Source organism: Saccopteryx leptura, chromosome 5 (assembly GCF_036850995.1).
Source record: "Saccopteryx leptura isolate mSacLep1 chromosome 5, mSacLep1_pri_phased_curated, whole genome shotgun sequence".
NCBI classification, from domain to species: Eukaryota; Metazoa; Chordata; class Mammalia; order Chiroptera; family Emballonuridae; genus Saccopteryx; species Saccopteryx leptura.
The window spans coordinates 64,728,214-64,735,607 of record NC_089507.1 but is presented as its reverse complement, the minus strand read 5'-3'; positions in this window follow the sequence as shown (position 1 = coordinate 64,735,607).

Below are 7,394 nucleotides of genomic sequence, written 5' to 3'. Positions count from 1 at the left end.
TCAATAACTGTTGCCATGGGAAGAGGGTCCAAAGTGAATGGAGCTCAACTCTGGTTAGTGCAGAGATGATGGGCGTTTTGAAGGGAGGATGAAGGAACAAGTGAGGGCTCGGTGACACAGGGGGCTTATCTGGAGAAGAAACAAACTTCTAGCCTCTATGACAGAAGGTACCTGTGTGTAAGTTAGAGCAAGCTGCCAGGGCCTGGGAGAGAGCTTGAGGTGTTTCCAGAATGTTTGCATTTCAAATAGAGGCTCTCGGTTTCCTGAGAAGGCAGTTCTGGGTGGTGGAAGAGCTACATCTCAAATCAGGGGAGAAAGGATTTACAACCAAGCTTTCTAAAATAACAGCTCAAAGGGGTAGGGGTTCAGGGGCTTATCAGTCTATTACCAGGTGTCGTTGGAACAACTAGTCATTCTTCTGGCAATTTTCTTAGGCAGACACTTTAGGGAGCTGGGGCCATATTAGGGGTGCGGTCTCGAGCTGTCAGAAACTCTGTTAGTGTTTGTTCAAGTCTTTGTGTGGGGGAGTAGGGGGCTGGCAGACAAAATCATTTGTGCTGAGAGTCTAATGTTTTTATAGGCCATAGCTAAGACCAATTTAAAAAGAGGACTCAGATGCCTCCCATGGAAGGATGCCTCACAGAGAAGGGCAGTGTGGGAGGGAACCCTAAGCTACTCAGGGGATGACGGAGAGGCAGCGAGCGCGATGAAGACGATAATGAGAGAAACCACCACACAGATGAGGACAATCATCTTCACGTTCTTTCACCAGAACTTGCGAGCCACCTTCTGCAATGTTGTCTTGAAGTGCTTGGATGTAGCTTCCAGATCCTCTGTCTTGTGAAGATGGTCCAAGTTTTCTCCTCAGGCCGGGATCTGCTCCACATTCTGGGTCATCATATTCTTGACTCTCTCCACCTCACTTGCAGGTTCTGCACTGGGTCACTTCTCCCCCCTCCATGGCCTCCTCAGTGTCTCAGCAGCTCCAGCCCGTCAGCAGCAGAACTCGCCTGGTCTGCTTCCTCTCAGGCTGGCCCTGGGGTCACTTCCTGGGGCTGGACCTTTCATAGGCAGTAGGCTGCGCTTTAGTTGATCCAGCGTATGCAGACATACTGGATCTAAATTAAATATTAATGAAGGCGGTGTCTGTGCCCCTCTGTGGGGGAAACTAAAATGCAGAAAAACAGGGCTCTAACAGCTGTCAGTAATTGGGTCGCCGCTTTCCCTTGTGCCCTGGCTTCTGAGGTTTGTGACAGACTACCATCATTAATGGCTCCGCTATCAAAAAGACTTGCCTTTGTCAAGATGTTGGGCTGGAGGGACATGTGTTCTTGCAGGAGAAGCTGAAAGCTGATAGAAGCGAAAGAAGGAAGACGTGAGCCCACACGCAGGAAAGGGTAAGATGGTGTGCTGCCTCGCTACGAAGCCTCACACCCCGGAGAACAAGCTCAGCGATTGTGCTTCAAGTGGAGGCTGACTTATGCTGTGACCTTTTTGTTACCTTTTCCTGCAGAATGAGCAGATTCTAGCAGATGCTGCTGAAACGTCTTTCTTGTCAATTCAGCAGAGAATAAGTCTTTCCCATTATTTATTCCAAATGCATAATTAACCTGTTGCTGCTTTATGCCATCTAATGGTTTCATTCATTAATGGTGGCCGATCGGGTTCCTATGTCTGCTACAGGCCACAAAGCCAACTAAAACCAGAAAATTCATTCCAGATGTCTGCTCTTCATGGCGCACTGTGGGGAGGTGTTTGACTCCCTCTCTGGGTAGCAGGTGCTCTGGCTGGCCTCTGCTAGAGCTGTAGGGAAATTGTTTCCGAAGGAACTTGAATTGCTTGGGAGAGAATGAGTCCTAGTCTGTATCTCTCTCATAGCTCTTGGAACACTTGTCACATCTACATTGTGAATTTAAAAGCTTCCAGGTATTTTCTTTCAGCACTTCAGTTTGGTGTTGCTTATAAACCAGCATAAATTGGTAGTTTTCATTTCTGTGACTGTTGGGACCACGGTGGAGTTCTCACAAACACAGAGCTCTTCTTGCCATTTAGGCAGTACCGTGTGGTTAGCAAATCAAGTCGACTCAGAAGTGTGCTCCTGGGCTTGCTCTTTGAGGAGTGCCCATTGCTCCCTTCAGCACGGAGTGCTCTAGGAGAGGCTGTGGTGAACCTGTATCACAGGGGACCACAGAACAGAGAGGGGCAGGAGAAAGCACACAGGGAAATCCCTGGGATTGGATAAAAAGTAAAACACAGAGATGCGTACTTCTCTTAGGTTGGTGGGCACAGTATAGTTAGTTAACATTTACAGCACACACAGATGGTATTTAGAGAACATAAAAATTCCTCACTAAAAGGGGATAGTCACATGCTAGACCTGTAGCTTCCTTGACAGAGGTCAATCTTTGCGTAAAAGCCTGTCAACTGTCTTTTTGCATCTAAGATAACATACCTTTGGAATGTCAGAGTTCTGGGGTCCTTGGTTCTTGGTTCTTCTCAAAAGAAGGATTTTAGACGAGACACAAATAGCAAAGCAGGTAGCAAGTAGCAAAGCAGGCGGCAAGAGGTTCTCTTCCAGACCCCTCAGGACACGGTAACCACAGAACACCCCCTCGTCATCTTGTTCCCTGCATGCCTAAAAAATTCATTGCTCGGCCCTGGCCGGTTGGCTCAGCGGTAGAACGTCGGCCTAGCGTGCGGAGGACCCGGGTTCGATTCCCAGCCAGGGCACACAGGAGAAGCGCCCATTTGCTTCTCCACCCCTCCGCCGCACTTTCCTCTCTGTCTCTCTCTTCCCCTCCCACAGCCAAGGCTCCATTGGAGCAAAGATGGCCCGGGCGCTGGGGATGGCTCTGTGGCCTCTGCTCAGGCGCTAGAGTGGCTCTGGTCGCAACATGGCAACGCCCAGGATGGGCAGAGCATTGCCCCCTGGTGGGCAGAGCGTGGCCCCTGGTGGGCGTGCCGGGTGGATCCCGGTCGGGCGCATGCGGGAGTCTGTCTGACTGTCTCTCCTTGTTTCCAGCTTCAGAAAAAAATGAAAAAAAAAAAAATCATTGCTCCATGTCACAGCCTGTAACTGCAGAAGCCTCCTCCCAGCTGAGAAGATAAGATTAGATATGAGTTCACCTTTTACTCCTTGGTCAGTGAATAAAGTTTCTGTCCTGCTTTACCAGACTCAGCCTCACTTTATTGGCATGAATAGCACTGGGCAAAGGACTTTGGTTCGAGTTCTTGACATTAGAGTAGGTAGCTAATCAGACATGAGCAGGTAAGGGACAGACAGGGAAAGGAAATATCAACCTTAAAAATAACCATCAGGCCCTGGCCAGTTGGCTCAGCGGTAGAGCGTCGGCCTGGCGTGCAGGGGACCCGGGTTCAATTCCCAGCCAGGGCACATAGGAGAAGCGCCCATTTGCTTCTCCACCCTCTTCCCCTCCTTCCTCTCTGTCTCTCTCTTCCCCTCCTGCAGCCAAGGCTCCATTGGAGCAAAGATGGCCCGGGCGCTGGGGATGGCTCCTTGGCCTCTGCCCCAGGCGCTAGAGTGGCTCTGGTCGCAAAAGAGCGACGCCCCGGAGGGGCAGAGCATTGCCCCCTGGTGGGCAGAGCGTCGCCCCTGGTGGGCGTGCCGGGTGGATCTCGGTCGAGCGCATGCGGGAGTCTGTCTGACTGTCTCTCCCCGTTCCCAGCTTCAGAAAAAATAATAATAAAATAACCATCAGCTAATAATTATGTGGCTGCCTGTGGTTTTCAAGCTCCTGATACAGCCCAGGGCAGTTACACTCCTGTGTGGAGCACGCACAGAGGGACTAGCAAATAGGGCCGTGACCAATATACAATCTTCCACTGGGGAGGCTAGACATGATAGGGCAGAATGATGACAAAGAGCACGTGTGAGGCCTCAAAACATGAACAGCGCAGACGTACAACCGCTCACCACTAGCCGAGCTGTGCACATGCAATGGGTGGGAACACTCCAGCCAAGGAGCCAGGGGAGGAGCCGCCGGGAGGCGGGGCGGGGGCCCAGGCAAAAAGAAAAACCTGACTATGTGGCTGAGCAGACACTCAGACCGGTCTGAGTCACCTGCCTGGAAATCTTCCCGTGTACTCCCCCTTGCCAGTAAACCTCTGCCTGCTTTGCTATTTGTGTCCCTTGTCTAAAACCCTTCTTTCAAGAAGATAAGAACCCATGACCCCAGAACTCGACGGCGTGACTGGTGACACTGACTCTGAAGGGTTGGTCACAGTGCTTTGTTGCCGAAGTCCTAGGAAACTAATACAACAACGTAACATTAAAAACATAATTTGATGACATCTGTGCTGATGCTTCTTTCCCACTCCTGGTCTTCTCTTCCTGTGGATGGAGGGAGCTCTGTGACTCTAATCCAACGGAGTACTCCTGCCTTCTCCACCCCTTCACTCACTCCAGCCTTCTCCACCCCTCACTCACTCCTGCCTTCTCCACCCCTTCACTCACTCCAGCCTTCTCCACCCCTTCACTCTCTCCTGCCTTCTCCACCCCTCACTCACTCCTGCCTTCTCCACCCCTTCACTCACTCCTGCCTTCTCCACCCCTTCACTCACTCCTGCCTTCTCCACCCCTTCACTCGCTCCTGCCTTCTCCACCCCTCACTTGCTCCTGCCTTCTCCACCCCTTCACTCACTCTGCCTTCTCCACCCCTTCACTCACTCTGCCTTCTCCACTCCTTCACTCACTCCTGCCTTCTCCACCCCTTCACTCGCTCCTGCCTTCTCCACCCCTTCACTCGCTCCTGCCTTCTCCACCCTTTCACTCGCTCCTGCCTTCTCCACCCTTTCACTCGCTCCTGCCTTCTCCACCTCTTCACTTCTCCACCCCTTCACTCACTCTGCCTTCTCCACCCTTTCACTCGCTCCTGCCTTCTCCACCCTTTCACTCGCTCCTGCCTTCTCCACCTCTTCACTTCTCCACCCCTTCACTCGCTCCTGCCTTCTCCACCCCTTCACTCGCTCCTGCCTTCTCCACCCCTTCACTCGCTCCTGCCTTCTCCACCCCTTCACTCGCTCCTGCCTTCTCCACCCCTTCACTCGCTCCTGCCTTCTCCACCCCTTCACTCGCTCCTGCCTTCTCCACCTCTTCACTTCTCCACCCCTTCACTCGCTCCTGCCTTCTCCACCCCTTCACTCGCTCCAGCCTTCTCCACCCCTTCACTCACTCCTGCCTTCTCCACCCCTCACTCAATCCTGGCTTCTCCACCCCTTCACTCACTCCTGCCTTCTCCACCCCTTCACTCACTCCTGCCTTCTCCACCCCTTCACTCACTCTGCCTTCTCCACCCCTTCACTCACTCCTGCCTTCTCCACCCCTTCACTCACTCTGCCTTCTCCACCCCTTCACTCACTCCTGCCTTCTCCACCCCTTCACTCACTCCTGCCTTCTCCACCCCTTCACTCACTCTGCCTTCTCCACCCCTTCACTCACTCTGCCTTCTCCACCCCTTCACTCACTCCTGCCTTCTCCACCCCTTCACTCACTGTGCCCCTGCAGATTGCCAGGGTCGGGATGAGGAGCAGAGCTGGTGTCCCAGGTCTGCCTTCTCTCACTTTCCCCTTGGCAACGACCCCGCCCTCGGAGGGCCTCTGTGCTGCCCAGCTCACCCATGCTACGGACAGTATCAGACGGACCTCCCTCTGGGATGGGCCTTGGGTGGGCTCCCCAGAAACAGAACCTAAGATGCAAATCCATGTTCAAGAGTTTTACTGGTGAACGCTCTTAGGAGAAGCAAAATGAGGGAAGCAGGGCAGGAGGGGGAACGAAGTGAAGCGAGCCTCTCGGCTCCGCTGCAGCCGAGCTCGGTCTGATCCCGTGGAGAAGCTCTGGAGTGCAAACTGCAGCCGAGTCAGGCGCCCGTGAGGCCGTCTGTACTCTCTTCATCAGTCAGCCGGCAACTCGGGCCGGTGAGGCGGTGGCAGAGCCCTCCTGGGCAGGCAAGGCAGCACCCATGTGGCTGAGGGCAATTCTCTAGCAAAGGCAGCAACTGGAAGATGTTATCAGCCCCATTCATAGCAGTCGGGGTACAGGCGCGCCCGCTGGCAAAGGGGACTTCCCCCCCCAACTCCCAATTCCCCACCGCCTGCCCTCAAGCACCTCCACCACAGCGGGCCTGCGGTGTCTGGCGCCACTTCTGCCTGGGTGGGCAACTGTGTCTAATCCTGGAGAAATGCAACGGGAGAGCCAGAAGCAGAAGGAGAAGCCCCTTGCTCTTGCAGTGTCCTTCTGGCAACTCCTATTGACAAAGTCTAAGTGTTCATTATAAACAAGTGTGTGAAGGGTCCTCCCCATTGTCATGAAGCAGATAATACAGGGTACATTTTGAGCTGAGCAGGAATAAATGCATAACTGGCACACACCTACTCAGGTCACGTTTAAACACTAAACCTTCCTTGATTTTCTTCTTTTTCTCCATTCTTTTTTGGTATTTATTATAATATCCACCAAAATAATTAGCAAAAGAGACTACATTGCCTCACTCTTTTGCTTAGGCCAGCAGTGCTGCCAGGGTGGACAAGTGTCACCGTCTTCGCCCTGCCAGGAAGCTCTGAGCCACCAACAGGACCAGAAATACATGATCAACAGTACAAGAACACCCATTTGGCCCAGCCTGCCTTGTGGGCCAAGGCCTTTTAGAGGTTCTGGAAAAAGTCAGGTTGAGTTCTGCCATGCATCTGCTCAAGCTGTGATGGCTGCTCATATTTTATTGAGAAAACAAAGTTCAGGTTGCTGGATTTGGTCTTAAAGTTCATGCTGTTGGTGACATTCTTGGAGTTGCTTTAAGGTCATCAAAGTAACCCATATCTCTCTTTTGACCTTATGTAAAGGCCAAAGAACATAAGTTATGAAAAAGCTAACATGGTAGTAATACTCTTCCTTCCTTTCTTCCTTCCTTCCTTCCTTCCTTCCTTCCTTCCTTCCTTCCTTCCTTCCTTCCTTCCTTCCTTTCTTTTCTTTCTCTCTTTTTCTCTTTCTCTCTCTTCTTTCTTTCTTTCTTTCTTTCTTTCTTTCTTTCTTTCTTTCTTTCTTTCTTTCTTTCTTTCTTTCTTTCTTTCTTTCTTTCTTTCTTTCTTTCTTTTCTCTCCCTGAGGCAAGGCCATGGAGCCATCCTCAGCACCCTGGGCCAACTTGCTCCAACTGAGCCATGGCTGCAGGAGAAGAGACAGATGGCAAGGAAGAAGGCAAGGGGTGGAGAAGTGGATGGGCGCTTCTCCTGAGTGCCCTGGCCGGTAATCAAACCTGGGACATCCACATGCCAGGCCGATGCTCTACCACTAAACCAACCGACCAAAACCATATATTTTATATGAAAATATATTTGAAAATAAATTTTCCAAAAATACATAGCAAAAGAAAATAGAGTTAC